A 24,298-nucleotide genomic window follows, 5' to 3' on the forward strand; every position below is an offset into this window, starting at 1 on the left:
AGAAAAGCTCTCTCAGAGGAACTTGACGGAGCGAGGTTCAACTCGGGCAGCGCTGGGGCAGCGCTCCCGCCTCGGCTGCGCACGGAGCGCTCAGGGAAAACGCGAACTTTCATTTTCACGCCGCATCCTCCCCCCCGCTCCCCTCCGGCCCGAGCTGTGACTGAGCGTAAGGTACCTGATGGCCGGGTAGTGCTCCCAGCCCCGCTCAGGGATGGGGAAGCCGATATGGAGGTTAGGGAGCTGCCGAAAGCAGCGGGGGAAAGGCAGGCTGCGGTGCCGCCCGAGCCACTCGCTGTCTGCACTTGACTTGTATCTGCTGGAGAGTCCTTCCCTGGGAGCTCCGCGGACCCTGCCTCGGCAGGGAGATCCAGCGCATCCCTGCCAGCCGCTCCTCGGGCTTTCTGACTTCAGTGTTTTGTTCTGTTTTGTGGTTTTGTTTTTTTTTTTAGTCTGATGCGCTTTTTTAAAAAGGGAAAAGAAAGCAGAGGCCTGAGACCTGCAAACTGTTGTTCCCATGACTTCGGGGAAGATTTTTCAAAAGTACAGAATGAGAGTCTGGGAGCTCTGGTCCCACTGACTTTCAAAATCTTCCCTTCACGTCTGTGAGCGAGTCATCTTGAACTCGGTTGACTGCTGGCAGACGAGCACTAGCAGGCTCAGGGCCTAATGCTTTTCATGATTCCACTGCTCCCTGCTAGAGCTGCACACTGACAAAAATATAAGCAGAACAAGTTTTTGAAAGGGAGAGGTAATGTCTCTTTTTTTTTTTTTTTTTTTTTTTTTAACCAACTGCCACAGTAGAAAACACGAAACCTTTGGTCTCAAAGAACTTAGACCATCATGGCTACGAAAACTACTGCTACTCAGAAAGTATGTAATTCTGGAGCTCCTTAGTGACGAAAGTAGTGCAAGGCAACATGTAAGTAATCATATAACTAATTTTAGGCATTTGTTATTATATTTTCCTCGGATTTGAAGTTTGGTATTGCTAAAGAAACAGATTCCTAATTTTTTAAACCAGGTTCTCAGTGAAAATGAGCCAGATAAAAAAAACTTCTGTTCATAAAGCCGTTCTATTAATAAGGAGGAAATATAAATGATTTGCAGTGTATTTACGTTTTTGCTCTTCTTTTAATAAAATTACCCTGAGCAAAATTTTCGAAGTGTGCCTTTCAACTGAAAAGAAATATTTTTAATTTTTTTTTCCTGAAGGTTATGTGCTTGTGAAAATAAAACTTTGCAGTAGAAATAGCAGTGAAAACAGTAAAAAAAAAAATTATGATGCTGCTGATACTACTTCTCTTTACTTTTGCCCTAAAATAATTCTAGCTATAATTTTTCACCCATTTTTCCAACCAGAGTATAGAAATAAGGTGTAGAAGATGGTATGTCAGTATTCTATGATACACTGTTTCTATGATACATGGTATTCTCTAATATGAATCACACTATTATCCTTTCAGATGTCATTTTGTTAAGATTTTTAATGAAAGTGAAATTTTTACATCCTCTAATATCTAGTACTTGCTTTCAGATTCCATACTTAATGCACATAGGCCCCAATCCTGTACAGACTGAAATGTATATTATTATGTGTAAGCACATTGAGTAGTTCTCTTCAGTATTATGCTTTTGTATTTTGGATTTAAGAAGCTAATAGTGATATTACATAATGATTGTTCTCAGAATTACTTAGGACTGCCCAAAACATAAACCTAATTTAATAGTCTTGGTTTATGCCTTCCATGCATATCTCTTAACTTAAATAATGCATAATTAAAATAATTTAAGGATCAGAATGGGTAAATATTTAACTGAAAATCAGAACGAGTGAGAAAGGCAATTGCTGTAGTGTAAAATCCGTGTAATACGAGGTAGGTATTGCATTCCCTGGCTGTAGCATCTGGGAGAGGATCATCAGTTTGTTTCCTCAGTGACTACTGAAGCCAAAAAGTCACAGCAGGAACACAGCTGAAGACAGAAGGGAGAGAAAGGGATTTGTAGCCTCACCAAAAGTGATGTCAATTCTTTAGGTCAAATTTCCATTCCAAACCACTTGGGCTTATTAGAGTGGTGGAAGTCTTCTCTGCTGTGGTAGCAAATATGAGGTTAAGCTGCAGTTTCTCTAATGAACTCCTTTCCTAATGCAGTTCTCATTACAGGCCTATCTGAACACCTCCTAGTAGTGCCTGTCCTATGTTTCAGTTCTTCTCCTCAGACAGTGCCATTGAATTGTCAGAGAATCTCCTCATACTGTAATAAGTGACATGACCAGCATTTGTCATATTAGCTATTCTCTTGTTGCCAGGGGAAGGAGCACGTGCAGTTGAATATTTTCAGTTTATTTTTTCTGTCTTTTCTTCCATATACATAACATAATGTCTTTATGTTAGTGAGGCAAGGCTGAAATAACAAGTTTTGTTTTTCAGGCAAGGTGCAGTTAGGTTTCTGATGGCCCTTAGCTTCTAGGCACTTTCATTCCTTAGATTTGCACCAGCCCTTTGAAAGTTCTGTCTCTGGAAATGATAGCTTTTTTTCCCATTCATTGCATAGGTTCTCTTACGTTGGATGAGGGAAACTGTTAACACCTGGATCCAATCGAGGGACCTAGTAGGCCCTTCTTTAGGAATCCTGGATTTAGGCCCTGGAGGATCTTGAGACCCTGAATTTGTAAATTAAAAGTCTAGAGAAAATCATTAGAGAGAGTGGTTTATAATATAATCTGTGTTGCTGAGATGACATCCCCACTGCTTCCTGTACTTGGAGTTTCCTATATGCAGCAGACTTTGTGCTTGGATATACTGAATTGTCTAGTCCAGCTGAGAGGTGGAAAACCAAAGCAAGGTACTTATCTGCTGAAAGGACAGAAGCTTATAGCTAGGAGTGGTTAGAAAGCTGCAGGCTGTCTTCTGACTCAGGCACGCATTGCTTTACAAATTACTTTGCTATGTGTTTCTAAGATTTATTTTACAACTGTGAGGATTAGAGGAATTTGTTGTAATGAAAATTGGCATTGTGTCATTACCATGTAACTTTTTAGTTAGATTATTTGGCTTGCTTGAGTTCTTGCATGTTATTCCATTTCATCTGGATCAGTTCCTAGGTAAGTTAGACCAGTTTGGGGGCGCTAAGATGCACCCACATAATTATAATAATTGCACTCCTACATATTACTTTGGTGTGTATTTCTGTGTTTGTATTGTATATGGGCATACAGCCAGTGGGAGTTTGAATTTTTTTCTATTTATTTTTCTAAGTTGAGCCCTGCCTTGCCCCTGATTTTCATCCAGCCTTCTAGATCCCTGTTATAGGAATCAGGCCTCCTCTGAAAATTTTGTATCACTTGAAGTTTAAAGTTTCAGTTTAATAACCTACTGACTGTAGTTGGACATCCTCTTTCATGTGTGAGTGTTCTACTTCCTTCTGTAGCCCTTCAGTTTCTGATTTGCCCTGACAAATATGGGATTTGGAATTGCTTTTGCAATTTCAATCTGCTAGCAATGATAGAGTTTGTAATCTAGAAAGGACTGAAGTAGACATAATTTACTATTGTACAATGAAAACAGAGTTTTGAATTTGCCAGAATAGACCTGATCTAGGGATGCTTCTATAGACTGTAAGGACTGCAAGAAGTATGTGCTGGCTTAGGACCTGTGTATACTTTATTAGACTTCCTATGAACTTGCAGATCAAAAATAAAATTTTTTTTTGTTTGTTTTTTTTACCTCCTAATTTTCCAATAGGACATTTTCCATTTAGCTTTTTTTTTTAAACCTCTAAAATGCTCGGTGTAGCATAAGGACTAAGGATGTTGTTGTCAAAAGGTTGGATTTACTATATTTTGTTCACATCTTTTAATATTGACTCCAACACCTATAGGCCTGACTCATAATAACAAACATGTCCCTGAGGATTTAAGAAAGGATTTGATATTAAACTTAGGTTCTGTGGTAAAGTTTTGCTAAAATGGCCTAACTGTAAATTCTAAATGTTTTAATATTTTTGTGAATTTAATGATTGTGAAAAGTGCTGGCTCGGTATCTGTGAAAACTGAAGCCTATTCTTTATTCATGGATTAATTACAGCAGAGCAGTTGCCAAGTGATCTTCTCCACAGCATGCATGAACTTCAGCCTGGAACTGAAGAGGACTCATCAAATGGTGAGAAAATAGCGTGGTTGTCATGACTGTTAAGTTAGGGATGCTCCATTATTTTTTTCTGCTTAGCATTGATTCTGTTATTTTATAGGTATTGAAGTTAAATTTTTGTAGGGTAATTTCTGGCGTCATAACCTAATTTCTTCTCCACCCCTCATATATCAGCTCTTTATTTTTCAAGCTTTGCTTTCTTCCTTGCTGTCCTTCACTTTTCAGAAATAATTGTTAGTGATACCCTGCATTCATCAGCTAATTTCTTTATTGCTTCCTTTAATGTTAGTCCTTGTGCTTGACTCTGTTCACGAGTAGTTTTATCGGCAGCACTACTTAGAAGAGTGAAGTTCAGATATGTGAAGCTGTTTGAAAGACTGAAGCTTAAACTTTGCAGATATGTATGCCTGCATTTAAATGAAATGCTACTGAAATGAATGGAGGAGTGAGGGATCTGGAAATGCTCTTAGCTAGTACTAATTTGTTTACTCTTTTGCTGTTGAGTTTATTTCTTGTAAGACAACTTGATGAAAGTTGTTCATTTACTTCTCTAGTTTCCCAATTTCTGGGAAATTTTGAACTCTGAGCTTCACAACGTTTATAAAATTTTGGTAGTGCTCATAATTCTTCTGAGAACAAAACATTATTTTGTTTAGCCATTTTAAGAAAAGGTAACTGAATCTACAGAGGAACTAATTCTCTCTCTAATTCACTGCCTTATCAGGTCTTTAGTCTTACTCTTAATAATAATTAAGTAATGATTTTTATATGTATGGATTTATTAAACATGTATCTTAAAACGAGCGAGTTCCCTTTTTTTTACAGCTATAGATAAAGGATGGAATATTGGTAGCAGGGGCTTGCATGTGAGAATATAGTTGTTGAGCATTGAGTTTGGCTTAGTGGTACTTTAGATAGGTGACAGTTAAAAATAAGAGTGCACACAATGCAGTTCAGGAAACAGATCACAGTAGTCAGAACTTCACAGAATGCTGAGAGATGCCCTAAATGTTTTTTGATGTTTCAACAAATGGCTCAATAACTGTTTCCCTTTAGTAACTGTTGTAGAGCAAGAACTAAAAGGGACAGAACCCTGTTAGTGGCATATGATTTCCACAGTTTTTCTTGTTGGAATAGAGGTTATTAACCCTGTTCCAACTGTTTACCCAATTGGGTTTGGAAATGCCAATGTGTTTAAATAGTCAAGAGAGATGGTGAACCCTTTATACCAATATCTGAACTACACCCTGTGTTAAGAATTACTTGAGTACTGTTATCAACCACTGAACTAATTTAGCCTTTGCTAGGGTTCTTTACCATTACATGTTTTAAAAACAAAGTTTAATACTTAAGCCAGAAAGAAGCAGCAGTTTTCAGGCACAGTGCATTGAGATGTAACCCAGAGGTCATTTATTTTTAATACAGATTCAACAACCCATTTCTTTGTTCTTTCTTGGCCACTTTTTCTTTAGTTTTCTTTTAGGGAGCTGATTCTTGAATTAACTTTAAGCACTTAACTATTTACATTCTGCTTCACCAAACAATCCTGTATTTAAGTTAAAATACTTGCATGAGTATGGCTTTTCAGAGAAGAGTCTGAATCCACAGTAGTCTTTTATGTCTCTTGTACTTGACTTTGCCTATCTGGTAACCAATAGGCTGGATCCAGACTAGCGCCGAAGTGTGGGTCTGCCTGTTATTTGGGTAAGGAGCTGGGGCTCAGATTTGAATGTGTGCTCAATACGACTGACACAGTGAATGATTACAATATCATTACATTTATTTTCAAATCTAAGCACTTTAGTTGTTTAGCTGAGCAGAGTTTAGATACTCCAAATGCTTAAAGTTGAATGGTTCAAGTTAAGTGGCATTAAGGTTTTCCTAAAGCATTTTTTGAATTGATGTAATGATTTTACTGCAGTAGGAGAAGAGATGGGCCAATCTCAGAACAGTTTTGAAAAGCTCATTTTCATTACTCTGCTAAGAATATAATTTTATTTCTTTTGTTCTGTCCCCTTTTGGTCAAATCACTTTCACTTCCTTGACTCTTCTTATACCCATTGTGTCCTGCTAACCTTTCCTCTAATGTCCAGTTTTCTATTAACTTTTGCACACTGATTATTCTTTGTCTCTCTTCTTTTTACTGGAGTTTTAGAGAGGTCATTATACTTTTTCAATTTCTTTCCTTCTTTCATCAGTTCCTGGAATCCAGCAACAAATAAAACCCTCTGATTGCAACTATGCCTTGGTGAGAAACACACAAGTCAAAATTTAGTGCTATATCAATAGAAAGGGTAAGCAGAGCATTGTGGATGCCATGTATAGAGAAGGGAACTGGGATTTGCATATTATTGAAAAGTATTCCTTAATTTGGAATACCAGTATCTGCATCCAGGTACTGAGATCAGAATTTTAAAGTGATGCATTAAAAATCACTATGTTTATTAAAAAGAAAAAACACTAAGCCAAACCAAAACAAGCCTGTAAAAACCCCACCAAACAGAAACTACAAAATCGAGGTATACTGAATAGACTTTGATTAGACTTGATGGCACTGCTTTATTGAACTATGTATCACTGAACTTTTCTTAAGCCTTAGGAAAGACAGCATGGAGTTGGAAGAGAAGCAGGGATCTCCACGAAGGGCAGTCAGTTATACTCTTGGTAAGTTAAAAAGAAATATAAAATTGTATTTCTGTTAAATTTTCACCTTCATGAAGCAACCTGTATTTAGGGCCCTGTTCACTGTGGCAAAACAAAGCCCGTTTTATTGAAACAGTCTCTACATTCTCTGGATTCGTTTATGCTATCACCGCATGAAAATCTGTGTTCTGTTATAGCTGACTTTGTTGTGTAACTCCTCAATGAAAACAATAAATGACATAAGAATCATTAGTTATTTTCCCAGTGATTATGCTACAGTGTTTTCATGCCTAGTTTCTGGACAAAACAAGATATATAGGATAGTGTTATCTCCTAATAATTTTTGAATCCACTGCTTAATTTCAGGTCTATTTGATATAGAGTTAGAGGTCATAAAGTCAAGTTTCTGCAAATTGAATGAAACTTAGCAGCTGTGAGTAGAGAAGGGACTCAAATTAGTGCCCCCAGGGTAGAAAAAGCTGCAGTACGGACTCAGAATTTTTCTGTTCTGTTCAACTTGTTGACTTGCAGGTCGGCATGCTTGGTTGGGCTGCCAGTCAACACATGTGTAGTTCAGACCTAACCACTATGTGAGCTGCCTCTTGTTCTGCTAAATGTCAGAAGCTGGAATTTGGGGAAATCTGTTAAGAAGGGAATGGGAAAACAGCCAGGCTAGGTTTGGGCCGGGGTTCTGCAGAAGTGTGTTGGTGGCATCTACAAGCTTGCTGATAGGTAACTAGACTTCATTACTTCTGCTAGTCATGAAGAAAACTTGGTTTTGCTGGGACCTTCTAGTCTCCCAAACCGCTTGAGAATCATTCCATTTTATAGTAGTTTCTATACCTGGATTAGAAACATGTTTTTCCTGTCCATGTCAGAGAAGGGAACTGTTGAGACAGCTTCATTGTTTAATTTCTTTGACTGTTTGGATGTTACCTCTGAGCTACTCTTAGGCCGCCAAAATTGTTACACTGTGTTTTCAGCTCTCTCCAGAAACTGACTGTAATTTAGACTGCTGCTATGTGTCCCTGACCCATCCTACAATCTACACTCTTGGAACAGTGCAGAAAATATGCATTGTATTCCAATTAACTTAAATTGCGAAGAAAGATGTGGAGCTAGATACAGGGATAGAAAACAATATTAGGATCAAGTTGCATCAGGTTACCACACTGCATTGCGACTTGGGAAATGCTAAATCTGTAGCTGCGTGATTTTGTCACAATTGTCCTGAAGGGTCTGGTCTGTCCATTCATCTCAGTCAATGAGAAATGGGATTACACTTGCCAGAGGTACTGCTTCACTTACTGTGTAGGCACACTAATTTGGCACATGTCTGATAATTTTAAACTTTCTGTGGAATGTTAGACAGGGGTCAAGATATTACAGTTTTTAAACAGAACTGTAGCGCTGTAGCATATTCTTTAGAAAGTTGAATTTCTCAGAGTAACAGAAGCCTAAGAGTCATGCATATGAAATGTGAAATTTAAAAACAGTAACATGAGAAGAAACACTGCCAGTCCATTATTGTAAGATAACCATCCTGAAATTTCAACTTTTTGATTGCCCTCCTGCCCAGTTTTCAACGTGGCAGCAAGGAACAAAAACCTGTCATATTCTTTTCCTTTTTCTGTTAATTTTCCTATAGTGTTTTTCATGAAATCAAAGCCATGGTCTCCTCTCCAAGAGGAGACCAACTCATCATTACCAAAAAAAAAGAAAAATATCCAAACCAAACTTGTGCTGTGTTTTATGAAAATTTTGGTTTTTCTGTTAGACTCCCAAATATTTTCATTTGGTCCCAGATTTCTTTTTTTTTTTTTTAATGTCATTGTTTCCCCAATGCTGTCTGTATTACAGGAATGAAGAAATGTTTTCTGCATGTTTATAGTATCTATTGGTGGTTCTTAGGTTCTTATAACCCTTATTACCATGAATCTTGCATAATGTCACCTGTTAAATATTATTTAATGACACCTAGGACTAACCTGCTTTTAAATGGTTTATAATATATAAAAACATTGTAACTTATAGCATTTTCCTTTTAAACATCAAGATAAATGTGTTTTTAATAAGAAGAGTAAGGTCAAATTATGAATGTTAAGCTTTCTGTGAGCAGCAAAGTGGTGGTATATTCTTGTTTAACATGTTGGGTGCTCCCTGTGTTTTAAACACCTTCACTAAGTGCTTAAACCTAGCAAATAATTAATTATCACTGATTTTCATGAGGATTTTTGTTCCAAAAAGCTGCTCCTTTTTAGTCTAAAAATGACTAACACTAAACTGCTTTTTATTATGTATTTTCAAAGACTTTGGTCTTGGATGCTACTCTGTGTGGTCAGACACTTTCACAATTACGCACACCTCAATAAATTCACAAGCTTATGCTGTGTCCCTAAAATGGGTGTTGTGGGACAGATTTTAAGAAGGCTTAAGCACTAAAAAGTGACTTGCATAATAGACCAAAGAAACTAGGATAATTAATTTTGAGAAAATAATAATTAAAAGTTTAAATTTCAAGTATGTATCAGTAAAAGCTCCCATAATTTGCTGCCACTACATGTAAAATCCACAAGCAATTTTAAGCCAAAATTCTTTTAAAGAACGAGCTGAAAATTCCTGTAAATAATATGCAACTTAGAGATGTATGGAACTCCTTTATTATGTGTTAAATGCTGTAATAAAACAGGCTATCAATAGGTTTTGCTGCATGTTACTAATTTTATTTTTTTTAATCTTGGTATTTTTGCAGGTGTGTGGAGGAACAGGTCCTGTTCTCGCTGTTGTTACTCCCACATAGGCAGACTGTAATTGATTATGTGTGGGTAGGGCCCTATTGAAATTCAGGAGATTCTGCAGTAGTGCGGGGTTCTTTTTGTGAAAGTTCAGTTGCAAGATCAGGACCCCACTGTGACTCCTAACTGTGAATTCTGTCAGTGTATCATTGATTGTGCTGGAACCTGCCTTTTGGGATAATGTATGTATTTTAGACATGAACTAATCATAAAACATTTCTAATTAGAAAATGATTATAATTTACATGCATTCTTTTAATTATGTTTTTTTGGCAGTACCAAATACTATATTCCTCAAAACTTCTTAATGGCACTGAGGCTTTGTGGATAGTTGGTCACATGAGAAAATTAAGCTGTAAGTACATTGAAATGATTGACTTTTTCAATAGTTAGTCTTTACTGATGTTGACAATCTAATGATGATAAAAAATTAATCAAGAGGTTTGACTTATGTCAAATTACTTCAATTCTTTGTAGAAAATATATAAAGTATACTCGTTAAAGGATTTCATTATTCTTGGGTAATTCAACATGGAAACCTCAAGTCCTTCTGTACTGCAATTAGGTAGAGACTTTTAATTTGTTTATTTTCTTTATTTTCAGAATAGCATGTCTGTGACTTGCTCTGTATTTTCACCCATAAACTTTCTGAAATGTATAGCTCTATAAAACCATTTATATCACTAATAGTTGTGTAGATATTGCAAACTGATTTACTGAGATAATTGTCTTGCTGGGTTGAACATTGACATTTTAATAAATATACACTTACACTCGTGTCAGTGTAACTTGGTTAAATTTGACTGAGCTGGCATTATGAGTGAATTTGATTATACATGCTGATTAGCTAAGTTTTAGGCAGGAACTGCATATTACCCATATCATATATCAGTGGATTCACCCCAAAATAACTATGAATATCTATCCTTGCATTAAGGAGGAAGTTCTTTTCCTGTAGCTATGGGTACAGCCATTGCTTTGACTCTTATTTTTATATACAAATGAGCAAAAACTATATGTAGGGATTTCCCTGTATAACAAAAGGAGTATTGTAAATTATACCCTTTTTTATGATGATGTATTTCCTTTCTGGTATTCAAATTGAAGAATGTTTTCAATTGTCTTAGTGTCAAAAAAATGGAAAAACTGGAAATGTTACTGAATTTGTGAATATCAAGGGGCTGCAAAGGTCTAGAGGAGTTGTGTGTAAGGACAGATAGAGATTCTGTCTCGTGGAGCAAGGACACAGACAGTAATTGATGAGCGAAGGTTAAGGAGGACTGGATTATTTTTATTGCTTGGCACAAGAGCAGAATGAAAGGAAAATAATTTGAAGGAAGAGCATGACCAAAGAAGAAATCAGACTTGGATCAGAAGCAGACTAAAGACTCCAATTAAAAAAAGAAAACAAAAACAAAACCCCAAAGAAAACACACAGCCAGAAATTGGATGGCAAAAATACACCTGAAAGGAGAACTAAATGCATAGCTACTGGTATTTTTCATTGCACTGAATATATGATAGATTTAAGTTTAAAACGTTTGGTAACTGCTTTTCTCTACTTTTTTTTTTTGGTTAGTTTTGTTTTTTGTTTTGTTTTCTGTTGGAGGGGAGTATAAGAACTTTGAAGTTTTGAAGAAGATGCATTGACTAGTTGTGAATTACCTGTATAAACCGAGGATTCAAGGTGACAGTTACAGCTAAGAACAGAGGACACTGGGTTGCTAAATAAAATTAGTGCTAAGCAGAAGCTGTAATTTCTTGTTCTCACACAAAACTTAGTGATTTTGAAATGCATCATCTTCAACAGCGCTCAAACCACAATTTTATTATGTTCGTTACAGGATGGGAATTTTCAGAGTTCTAGTTTAAAAACTTTGATAGTGATTCTGTTGAGATTTTGCAATATAAAATGAAATACAGATTTCTCAATATGCAATGAAATCATGATTTGAGAACACTGGATATTTCATTTTGCATAAAAAAATTGATTGGCATATTTTTTAAAAATGTTTAGAACTATTGGTTTACTGATTTTACCTTTTGATGCTATTGGTCATATATATTCTTACTTGCATTAAGTTGAGTAAAAGAAAGAAAAGTAGAGGGAGATTAGGTGATTGGAGAAAACCCCAAAACCAACCTAAAACACAGCTCTTTAGCTGTGCTCTAGACCAAAAGAAGTGCTTCAGAACAGATCTAGTTTCAGAGGAGAAAAGGAAGGAAAGTGATGTGCCAGTGAGTGGGGTATGAGGAATCCCCTGGATGTTTCATCTGTGTCCGATATTTTTCACTCCTCAGCACTGAGAGACAGATCACCTGGGTGTGACTGCTTCTCCTTCCCGTGACGGCAGCTTCCCAGTACTTTGAGGGAGATAGTGTTGGGGCACAGCTCTGTTCTGCCTGCAGTAGTGCTGCTACAAATGCTTGGAAGAAAAGGAACTCTGAATTGTCTCCTGCTACAGGAGGAGCTGTACCAGCTCTCCGCTACTCAGTGCTGCTAACCTCTGTTGTTGAGCACCTGATCTGATTGTTTCTTTGGTTTAACCTATGCTGTGATGCTGTAAAAGACTGAAACCAGGAGAAAAGTTAGAAATAAGATAACAAGAGGAGATGATGTTTTGGAATGTAGGGAGTGGGCATTTGCTGCACAGCTACACATTGTGTGGACTTGAGAATACCTCAAGAGCTGAAATGCTGAACTACAGCAACAGAGTAAGTTTCCTTCTGTGCACTGAGAAGAAAAGCAAAGGAATGTGCCTGAACGTTAAGCATGTTAGTTGTAAGTTTGTGAGATCTTTTTTTCTGTTGCTGTTTGCACTTGGCTTGTATCATGACTGTCCTGTCTTCAAACTGGATGTAGCATGTCTTTGTGTCGAATGAGGCACTCCTCATAATCTAACGTCATGAACATTGTTTTTCTTCAACCCTTAAAAGTCAAAACATGGCAGCATAGATAGCTGTAATAAGTTAATAATAAATGTGACATGAAAGAATTTTCTCATTTCACAGTATTTATGGGAAAAACAATGTTTTGTGTTTCATATACCTCTTGTTTTCCAGTCCTGAGCAGATGTAATGCATGAAAATTTTCCTCAACAGTGCTCTCAGTTCTTTATTTCTAATTAGAACTATTGGTCTTCTGTTAGTAGTTTTTTTCATATTTAGGTTGATGCCCTCAGAAAATCTCTACATTCTCTATGAAAGACACTGTCATGCTGGCATTTGTTTTGTCATCAAGTCTAGGGTAAATCTGCATTTGGGAATCTTTTTCCAATCTTTTAGGGATGGTCATTCTTCTCTGTCAGATGATTTTATTTTTTCAGCCAGGTTTTTCATGGATCATGTCTTTCTTGGAAAATCTCTTACTTTTGCCTTGACAAATTGCAGCCTTGCCATGCTTGTTAGCTAGTCAAAGTGTTAGACTACTGTAAATACCGTTTTCCGAACTTACTCCTTTGCTATTTTCAATTTCCTCCTTCAGTTTAAAGCAATAAAGATAAGCTATCTGTCTTTATTTTCAAGGCCCATCAAGACTACTTCTACCTGATACCTCTCCTTCAGTATCAAGAGTTTGACTCTGGTTTTGATCAACATAGGATGCCAACTTCCATCATTCAATCATTACATTTTCAGACCACACTGGATATTTTCTTCTCGACTGCCTCTCATGTATTGGTTGACTTCTTCATAAACAGAAATGTTCACTATCTTCCTTTAAATTTCTTCTTAAAAGTTTTATGTACTGTGAAGCTTAAAACAATCTCACTAGACAACAGATGTATTGCAGGTATATTAATGCCAACACATATCACAGTAGTACTGTGTCATTGCATTTGTACTCTGCCATAATTTCTCTGTTGTCTCTTTATGTAGAATTTAAGCACATCTATATTTTGTTTTGTGTTTATTCATGGTCCAGCGTAATGTGAAGTGGTCCAGGGTAAGGCCTTCCAAGATTTATGGTAATACAAATAAATAATAATGAATACCTGCTGGATGCTGTAGTGTAGCTGTTAGATTCTGTTGTGCCTAATGTCACATCATATTTAGTGCAGAAAGAAGGTTCTCCAACTAGAGGCCTCACAAAAGGGAAAGAAGTGAGTTGCAGCCAACAGAAAAAATGCTAGCCTCAGAGGCCTTCTCAGCTGTCAAACTCAAGTCAGTAGCTACTGGCATTGTATCCTGAAAGCATCCCTCTCTTCTCTTCTCTATAGCTGTAAGAACAGATTCTCCCTCCTCATATAAGGAAGTAAATGCAAATATCACAAAGTTCTGCAGTGTGTGCAGAAGGTTAAAAGACTTTTTATACTTCCATAGCATCCTTAGTTCGTTCCCTTCCTGACACAGCCTCTCTTGGTACAGAAATCTTGAATAACCACAACTGTGCCATTTGTCAGTCTTTTTTTCAAATGCCATTTGATTTTTTTTGAGAAGAAACTTAGACTAGTTTTTATTTGGTATCTTGGCACATTGCTATCTCATAGTGCTCTGTTTCCATTGTGCCCTGAGGGTAATGATTCTTCAGAAGAGTGTTAAGGATGAATTCCACTAGAAATTCCCCAGGTATGTCACCCTCTTTCTGTAAGTGGGTCTGCATGTAACCCTTTCCTTTCTTTCAAAGGGACGATGAAATGGCAGAGTATAGGTCATACAGAGATGATGGAATGTTTAGTACCTGGCTGATACAGAGATGGTAGATTAGACTATGCAGACAAATGATGCTGTATGTACCAAAGAAATTATAGTCAAATAATTTTATCAGAATAAACAAAAAAGCTTAATTACAAGTGGTTCTGTAGCTGAATAGGAGAAGTTTAATAAGAGCTCTGGGCTAGTTGATGGGATGGAGACAGTTGCTGTAAAATACTGTGGGAGACTGGAGAGGCTGTACAACCCAAAAGCTTGATTGTAGCAAGAGTCCTTGGTTATATATGTACAGACTGGATAAACTTAACATTCTGCTACATTACACCATCTTGCACAGACTGTGTATTTAGATATCATCAAGAACTACTTTTTGGGCAAACAAGCTAGAGAATCCAGAAGAGGGGGACAGCCCTTGATTTAGTCAAGATCAGCACACAACAAATAGAAGAACCATTCAGTAGTGAGATATCATATTCAAGTTTCTCATACTTGTAGGAGAGAAAAAGATTAAAATAAAATGAAAAAAAGACCCAGTGTTGTGTAAAAAAGAATTGCATACTAATGAAGATACAGTTTAAATAAATATTAAAAAATTCACAGGGGCTTTGTTTTCTGAGTCTAACCCAGTTGAATAAGAATTATCTTACACAATTCAACAGTAAAGGAAATTACTAGAAATTAATAGAGCTTTTTAAAAAAGTTAAAATCCAAGCAAGCAAAGCAGAAAAGAGCACAATTCTGGCAAGTTAAATGTAGACCTATTATAAGGCAGAACAAAAAGATTTTGAAATGCAATGGGCTAAAATTCTAAAAACCAAACCCCATTTTTTTCAAGTGTAAGTTTTGCTAGTAAGGAGGTAAGTTTAAGAGATAATTGTGGTTAGGGAGAATATTGAAGACAAAGCCATCACAGAAAGAAACAACTGAATTCATTGCATTGGCAAGGTTTATGATAGAGATTAGGACATCCCTACATAGAAATCATTTTTTACAGGGAATAGTTCAGATGTGAAATATCAATAAAAGACGTTTTAACAAATTGATAGAATAAACTTTAATAAATTGCCAAATAACATGTTCATTCAGTAGTCCTAGAAAAAGTCAGAAATTAAATTGATGAACCTTGATAACAGAGGAATGGAAAGTAACGAATTTGACCCTAGTTTTAAAAAGGGCTCTAGTGCTGGTCATGAACTAACGGAACTAAAAAATCTGGCTACCATGACAGACAAAATGCCAGTAAATGTGATAAAGAATACAGTTAATAAGAACATTGATAGGTGTAACAGGCGACCATCGTCTTGGCTTTTCTACAAGTAGTTTTGTCTTAGAGCTTTGCAAGTTATTTGAAGGAGTCAGCAGATTCACAGAAAAGAATGAAAAAGTTTTTAAAAAGTTCTGTAACCAAAAACTGTTAACAAAATGAAGTATAGAGTCACTTAAAATTCTTCGTGGATCAGTGAAGTGTTAGAAGATAAGGAACAGTATAGCGACTAATGGGCACTTTTCACACTGCCACCTCACAAAAGTTTGTACTGGCACTTTTGCTGGTCCACCTGTTCCTAAACAGTCTGAAAAAGTGATAAAGATTGCAGTTGATAAAAGGAAAATATTCGCAGTTGGAGTGAGACCTATTGTTGACCCTGAAGGATCTCACAGAAGGATCTGTGGTGATCCAGGAGCCTTGGCTGTCAGAGTGGCCAGATATTGCTGACCCCACTGTTCAGCCATATCTATCATCAGAGAGAGGCAGTGGCTGTTGGTTTACAGCAGCCATCACACCGTAAACTGTGAGCTCAGCAGGCTGTGACCAGTTCTGCCACTCAGGAAGGCAGGCACTTGTAGCTGTTCTTTCTAACAGCAGGGGCTGCAAATTGAAGAGAAGATTCTTTCTCCCTGTTTCTTAGGGTTTCACAGCCTCAATGAGCCTAAAGTACAGGTTTTGAACCTGAAGTTCCTGCCTGCCACAGGGTTGGAATATCACTCTTAGTGATCAGGAATATCTTGCTGCTGTGAGATGCCAGGGCTCTCAAGCCACCTTACTGGTGTTTGCACAGATTTTAGCAGCTCCGGATACTTTTATTTTTGCTATTGAAAATTTTCCAGCATCATAAAATATTTGTATTTTAGTTGCCCTTGACATACCTTACTTCCTCTTGACCTGAGTGTCATACAAGCACATCCATAAGTAATTTGTAGAGATGTTATCTTTTCTAACATACTGTGCATATTTATGTTAGGAATTATGGTGGTGTCAAATTTTAGACACACCAAATTATAAGCCATATTCAAATGGTATAAATATGCTTATCTTGAAGAAATAATTTATCTAAAACTATTATGGTGTATTTTATGAAATTTAAAAAAAATACTGGAAAACAATGTTATTGACAGTAGTGTTTTAAAAGGGACTAAAGAAAGGTGCAGGTGAACATGCTCTGTTTAACTTTTGTGTTCCATATTTCTTACTCTTGTGTTGATACATATATGTAAAATGAGGTGATTTGTACATGTTTTGTATTATCTTCCCAAATACCTGTTGCTAACTTATATTCTGAAGTTGTCTTTGCTCAGACTTGAGCTACTAGGTGAATATGAGATGGAGGGGAATCTTTGTCTTGTGTCAGAAAGGAACATGTAAGGGAGGAGACAGTGACTTCTGCTATAGTGTAGAAAAAGGTGATTTCCTGGTGTCATCCGTGAGTGACGAAAGAGGGATTCATGAGACTAGACAAGGCATATGGGTACAGAAGCAGTGATGATGTGCATTGATAGGTCTGGGGATTAGTGTATGTGAATGAAGAATTTGGAATAGGTATCAGAAAAGGAGTTTCTGTAAGAGGTGGAAAGATCACAGTTGGATAAATATACTGGGATCAGTTGGAAGTCGCTTTACTACAAAGCATGGTTACAGCTCTCTAACTGACTCTTGCTCACTCCACACCTGCCCTAGTTATACCCTTCCCCATGTCTTCTGGAACCTCACCTTCTTTTCCAGTTCCTGCACATGACCCTTTTAAGTGGAAAACATCCTTTTCTGCTTACTCCAGGAACAGTTACACACAAAGGTTCAAATGGTCCTATAAATCTCTCCTAACTAAAGCTTCTCTTCTGTCCCACTATACTTCTGCCTCCTGCATATGGGGTTCCACACTGCAGATGCAAACAGACAAATGAATCATAGAACAGAATCATAGAATCATTTAGGTTGGAAAAGACCCTTAAGATCATCAAGTTAACTATAAACCTAACAGTATGAAGTCCACCACTAAACTGTCTCTCTAAGCGCCATGTCTACATATCTTTTAAATTCCCTGGGCAGCCTGTTCCAGTGCTTGACAACTCTTTCATTGCCCTTCTCTGGTGCTCCAGCACCTCAATGTCTGTCTCGTAACAAGAAGCCCCAAACACATTATTGGTGGTGTAGCCTCACCACTGAATACAAAGGGATCCAAATGAGATGCTGTGGAAGTGCTGGGTGAAAAAATAATGCTTCTCCTTTCCAACATACAGTTTGCACCTTCTTCAAGTGGGACATGTCCCATCATTTGAAATCTGATGATCATAAATTAAGTAATTTGTTGCTTTTCCCCTCTTCATGTAACACTCATAAGAATGTGATGATTTTTTTTTTCCACATGGTGAGTTATGACTTTTAGATAATGTTTGTCTTACTAGACAGCAGAAAAAAAATCTCAGGTTTCTAAACCCTGGTCCCTTTGATTTACATTTTTCTGTGATCTATGACCTTCCTAAAAATAAATGAATAATTTCAGTGGATTATTGCACCTACTGGCGATAAGTTGAAGCTTATGAACAGTATGGTTGCTTTTCTTAATTATTACTTTGCTGATCCCTAGAAAGTTGTTCATGAAGACTAAAGAGTCAGCAGAAATATTGAAAGCAATGTGATAGGGCATCCCCTTAAATGCATGCGTTTTTTTTAAATGCAGTGGGGTTTTTTTGTCACAGATATTTTAATAAGTTTTAAGCTTTTATTTGATAGTTTTGCTTCTTAATATTGATTATGATTGCATATTTATGTCTATGACTAAACTTAACTAACAAGATGCATGATTTCTGCTAGAGCTTAAAATTCAGAAATTAATAATCCTTTCAGCATGTGACCATACGAATAGATTATGTACCAAGATGACTGTAACAATAGTAAAATAAAGCATACTTTTTTTTCTTTTTGTTAGAGGGCACATTATTTTAATAGGAAACTATTCTGGTGTTTCTTTCTTGGACAGATTTCTATAGTGCATATAGATATCATTCTTTTAGTTAGTCAGTGTTGGTTCCTAAAAATTTACATTACTCTCTTTGCTTGTCATATGTCATATTATCTTTAAGACTGCAGGAGTTCATGATTCCTGAGAGGTAACACCTTGAAGTTCTGGCACTGTCTTCTACAAAGTAACTTACACTGAGCTAACTTCCTGTTACCATGTCAGTGAAACATCACATGTTGATACTATGTGTGAAACAGCATTTGATATTATGGCTATTAAGCTACTTGAAAAAATATTGTAAAGATGGATTTTGTGTTTAGAAGAGCTGGCATCTAAAAATATATGTAGTGGTTGCAGGTAATAAATGTTGTTTATGAATTGTTAGAGGAGAGAAAATATTTACATTTCTGTACAATATGCTAGTCTTAACGCTAGCTATTTTTATCTTCTACATATAATAAGGTGGTTATAAAGTGTTTAAAGACATAAATAATTTCGTTCGTTAAAGCATTCAGTGCATCATTTAGAATGGCTACTAAAGGAGAGAAGTGAACGTTCACTTCTCTTAACAGATAAGCATAAAAATAAGGTACCAGAGATAATGATACAGTTCAAATCAGTAAAAATCATTGTTATGTTTTGCTGTGTGAGCAGAGCTCTTCACAGAATGGTGATTTCATTCCAAGACTACAGTTATCTAAATAGATTTTCAATGTTGAACTTTATTCTGGTGATTTTACGAATTTGTTGGAAATGAGAGAACACAAACACTCACTGATCTTCAGCTATGCTAAGACCTTTCAGAACTTGGTATTTCACCCTAGGATTGGATTCATAGCCCTTTTAAAATTTGGAATTTCAGAAATTGTGCAGGTGAGTAGGAAAAAGCAAAGAAAGAAACTGAAATGGAGAGGAGAAAATTATTTTCCTTTACAGAATGAGCATAGGAGAAATAATAGGGTGAAAGGGAGGAGTCAGGTAAGTGTTTACAGTAATATTTTGTATTTAGTGCTCAGATATGTTATGCTTTGTGCTTACATGGAAAACAGAGCGAGACTTCAGTTTTCTGGCTAACTGCTGTGCTGAGTTGTACTTTACTCACTGCATTTTTATTTTAACATGATCTCTTCTAAGAAAGGCTTTAAATTGTCTTTCAGGGCCAACCTGAATCATAAAATGCATTATCCTACTAGAAAATGATGACTGCCCCAATGTTCTGTTCTCCCAGGTTAGCTCTTAAAACCCCCACTATTAGACATGACCAAATCAAAGCCATTTTTTAATATATATTTCTGTTAATTCTACTCACTAGCATTTGGGAAAGAGTGCAGGCAGGCAGGCAATAACAGTTAGGAGTGGCAAAATTTGTGTGTAAAACCTAATTGTAATAATGCTGAAATTGAAAATAGAAACTGCTAAATAATCATTATTCAACAGGACTAGGCAAAGTCAATCCATTCATAATCAAATGTGGCTGTAGAACAATGGATTACTTACATTGGCATTTGTTACAGGTTAGACATCAGTATGTGGATTTCATCCATAAGCTGTAATAAAATAAAATAAATTAGGAAATCGCCAAAAAGTTTAATTCTGCAATTTGTTAATTTATGTGCTTAGTTACTGTATTATTCCTATGAGTATATATGGTATTATAGCAGAGTAAATGTTTAGGGAAATCTCTTGTTTTAAACTGAGCAATTAACTATTATTCACACAGTGAGTATAACTGGTCTTCATGAATTACCATGCAAAAACCTGTTTATTTTTATCTACAGAGATAAGGACCTCCCATTTTCTTACATTCACTCAGTGGTATGCATAAAACACCATAACTGTCCACCTGAGCAACACTTCAGTGTAACTGAACTCTGAGCAGATGTACAGCAGTAAATGTACATCCCCTCTAAAACTGCTCCTTTGCTGACTGGAGACAGAGTGGAAAATGGGTGGAGCAGGGAGAGGCCTTATGGTGCCAGTTCACAATTAATTTTGAAATGGTAACATCTACTTTTTGGAATGTAGTGTATTAATTTCTGCTGATAGAGATAGGTCTACATAAGAACTATTCTATAAATTGCTGTGTGATAGGTTTCCTGTTCCTGTGCCATGTCTTTGTCACTGAGCAGCAGTTTTTAAGGGCACCCAGTGAAGATCTGAATACTGAAAAACTGACATAACTGTACTATTCATATTCATTCATAAAACTCTAAATAAGAGACTTCATGCTGTATTTTATAATCAGCCCTTACTGTTATGTCGTGAACACAGAATCCCAGTGATGTCAAGCTTTAATTTTTATTTGCAGCAGATAAACATAAAGCCCCAGTAGTACTTAATTAGTTCTAACAGAAAAACAAACTTCTTTTATTTTGTTAGGGTCGATCTTCATTTTTGTGCTCAGTGTAATGCACACAAGTAGTGTTCAGTAGTAAAATATTATGCCGCTCAAGCCTATTACATGGTCTGTGTGGATGAAAGTCATTTGTAAATATTCCTTGTTCAGATTAAAGGAAGTTGAAAATATGCTGTATCTCATTTTAATCCAGATGTTGTTATCTGTAAGTTTTCAGCTTTAAGATATGATGCTAGGTTTGTAAATACCTAGTGAACTTCACAAAATTAATTACATTTCAACTATGTGATTCAAACTCTAAGATTCAGACCTTAGGATGGGATGAATCGCCCTCTGGAGGTGCCCATTTCAGTCTACTGACTTCACAGGAATCCTCCTCTGAACTGACTTGCTCAAGCTAAAGTTAAGTGAGTGGGCTGTCACCTTAATTGAGGAATAACTGAGCATTTCATACCGTACTCGGTCTCTTCTCTAGACCTCTTTAAGACTGGCTGCCTTATTCCTCATCTTTTCTGTCAGTGTTCTTGTACTCTTTCTAATATGAATAAGCACAATTGTTATAGTTGCCATTTTCTGTGTATTTTGTTTTTCCTGTCCTTTTTGATTCTATTATCTTATCTTTCCCTGTTTTTTTTCTCTTTTCCTGGCTCTTTTTAGCTACCATGCCTTCTGAAGCTTTTCACTTGCTACCTCTCTGACAATCCATGTTGAAAGTATTGTCCTAACTTCTGATGTGAAAGATTGCTGACCCTTCCTTTGATGCTGATACCATTATTTTCTGGGACTGATAGTACTGTAGTGAAGACATAAAAAAAGAAGAATATGGCACTCATTAATTTTTTTATGATTTTGAATAGTCAAAAAATATTGTTCTTCTGCCTTCATATAAAATGTACTGGTTCCTAATGTAATTGTGATTTAAAGATGTTTGTAGAAATGTAAAATCAGTGTGAACAGTATAAAATCCATATTAAAGACATATAGATTTAATAAAATACAGCATTAGTCTTTATTTTAACAATTGATTTCTATATGGCTCACTTGCAGAAAGTGGGGGAGACTTACAAAGTTGGTTACTGGTAAAGTCTAACTTATTAAAAGGTGAAATTATTTTCCTTCTCCCTATGGTAATATTTTCTTGATTTATCTCCTTCTCTTGAGTTCTCTGTCTTCTTTCCTTCTTTTTTGATTCCTTCTGTTAACCTAAGTTTCTGGTTCCTTTCTGCACTGGACTCTCCTAACTCTTTTGATTCAATACTGGTACCTTTTTAACTCATATGTGTGCATCCATTTGCCTAAAATATTGCCTTGAGCATGATCGTATATACTCAAGAATATATATACTTCTAAACACTGGATGGGTCTGCTATTGTAGGACTTCCAGTAAGGACAAGAAGAAACTTAACAATTTGGAGACAGCATTTAAAGTTTTTTATGATAAATGTGCCTTCAGAAGATCAAAGTACCTTGCTTCCTGCATCCATGGAATAATAATTATGGACAGAGATAAACATTCCTGTAAAAATAAAGACTTATGGTACTTGTTCAATATAGGAATGCTAACTTAAAAGGAGCATCTGAATAAAAGCAAACATGCTGTGTTCATAAATGGTATGGCATAAGTTTTCAGATTTTATTTGCAGATAAAGAAAAATGCTAGTGGAAAGAGTGCTTTGTATTGATACTGATATTGATAGTAATATAAGGAGTTAAAAAAAAGACAACTAAAAGATATAGATCCATAAAATCAGGAGAATTTTTGAAAATCAGACTCTCTTATAGCAGAAATATTAAATAAAAGTTATTTTTTTCTATGGGGTAGCTACCTACATATTTTATTATCTATACAAAATGTCCTTTAGATAATGTGAATTATTTGGATTGCAATAAAAGGAATACCATGATAAAACATAAATAGTGTTTGTCATCATACAGTTTAGAACTTTGGCTTTAGGTGTGTAAAATAACTCTGAAGCCTCTTCTGATACTTAAAGAAATTTGCAGTAATAATAATAGAAGTAATAATAGCAATATGCTAGAAAATGATTGGAGATGTGACTGAGAATGTAATTTATGGTGCCTAAAAGTTTTTAATTAGTGTAGTTACAGGCAGTACTTTGCATAATTTTGAGGCCATTAAAAAAGCACCTTCTTTGCCAGATTTTTTTACTGAGCATGAGGATGACATTATAGACAAGGATTAGAAAGCAGAGGAAATTTGAAATCTCTAAAACAGTTACACCAATGATAGAGTTTGTGTTGAACGATAGTAGCGGGAAGATTTTTGCCAGAAAGAACTTGCATCAACTGCAATGATTTTTGTAAAAAAGAACTATATGAAATCATCCATAGAAGAAGAAAGAATATTAAAAACTATGTAAAACCTGATAGGACTTTCTGGGGTATATCCTCAAATGGTATAAATTGGCATGCATACATTTAAGTCACTATTGCTTACTAAAGATTTGTCCTTTTTATTAACTATATAATGCAATACAAATCCTGAAATAATCCCTCATTTAATAGTCATATTCATTTTACAGCAGAGTAGTTATGGTATAAGGCCTTACTCATCATGAGAAATAATACAATTCTAACAATGGTGTATTATTGTTAGAAGAAAGTACACGAAACTGACTTAAATTAGTGTAGTTTTAGAAAATTAGTTTTGAGAGTACTGTATTGATATAACTTGTTAAGGTACAAAACTATTGTTTTATAGTATTCTTTAATTAGTACTACTTGCTTGATAGTACTACTAATCTAGAATTTAGACTTGTAGTTTGAAGATGATAATATACTTTGTATATTTTTGATTTGCAATTTTTGAGTGATAATGTCTCAGTTAAAACAATCAGTTAAAAAGTCTTTATTTTTAGATATATTAGGAACATTGAGGAAAGCATAGCTGGAAATACTAACAAAACAGGGAAGATTTTTCAGCAAATGAGTAAGTGTAACCACAGGGAAACATCTACAGGAGGAGAATAAAGCTGAGTGAATTGCTACATCAAGATGTGAAAACATACTTCATCTATAAAGTCCTGCAGGAAATAATCATGAAAGAATAAGTCTTTCTGTTCATAAACACAGCTTAGGTACAGGTGTGTATCTAAATCTTGAGAGGTGCAGTACCACTACAAATTCCGAGAAGTGTTCTTTGATCACATTACAAACAAGTCTGGCTAAGACATAAATAGAATATAACTATCTGTTGCAATATAAGGAATATAAGGTGAGAGAAGCATAATTTATAAAACAACCACTCTGCTTGCAGATCCTGAAATTCACATGGCTGTCAGACACAGAAATAATTTCACAAATGAAAATAGAAGATGCGAAATCCCTGAAGATTGTGTTGAAGGATTGATTAATTTGTCTTTCTCTAGGTTTATGAGGATCTCTATGATTATCATATATATATACAGGCATATTATATGTATGATATATATAGATATATTGCTATGTGTA

General features: G+C 35.9%; 2 long non-coding RNA genes across 10 annotated transcripts in view; one reads left to right on the forward strand and one right to left on the reverse strand.

Moving 5' to 3' along the window:
* LOC108639415 overlaps positions 1-20,003 on the reverse strand; it is a 35,572-nt gene extending 15,569 nt beyond the window's left edge. The window contains exon 1 of one of the 2 annotated variants that reach the window (XR_003915904.1): positions 19,969-20,003. This is a non-coding gene — a long non-coding RNA (uncharacterized LOC108639415). Of the gene's footprint in view, positions 1-175; positions 257-19,968 lie in introns of those variants that run through there. The other variant, XR_001920453.1, reaches the window with a different exon arrangement.
* Positions 68-22,436, forward strand: LOC108639414. Of its 8 annotated transcripts, XR_001920449.2 has the most exons (9): positions 74-171; positions 799-919; positions 4,086-4,160; positions 6,742-6,812; positions 9,544-9,768; positions 9,863-9,941; positions 11,888-12,301; positions 19,629-19,699; positions 21,485-22,436. It is a non-coding gene; the product is annotated as an uncharacterized LOC108639414 (long non-coding RNA). The 8 variants fall into 8 exon arrangements; XR_001920451.2 differs by lacking the exons at positions 19,629-19,699; positions 21,485-22,436 and adding an exon at positions 13,112-18,166 and having other exon boundaries at positions 69-171; XR_001920446.2 differs by lacking the exon at positions 19,629-19,699 and having other exon boundaries at positions 76-171.
* Positions 22,437-24,298: the final 1,862 nt, after the last annotated feature.

Source organism: Manacus vitellinus, unplaced genomic scaffold (genome assembly GCF_001715985.3).
Source record: "Manacus vitellinus isolate BGI_N305 unplaced genomic scaffold, ASM171598v3 scaffold_2_pilon, whole genome shotgun sequence".
Classification (NCBI taxonomy): Eukaryota; Metazoa; Chordata; class Aves; order Passeriformes; family Pipridae; genus Manacus; species Manacus vitellinus.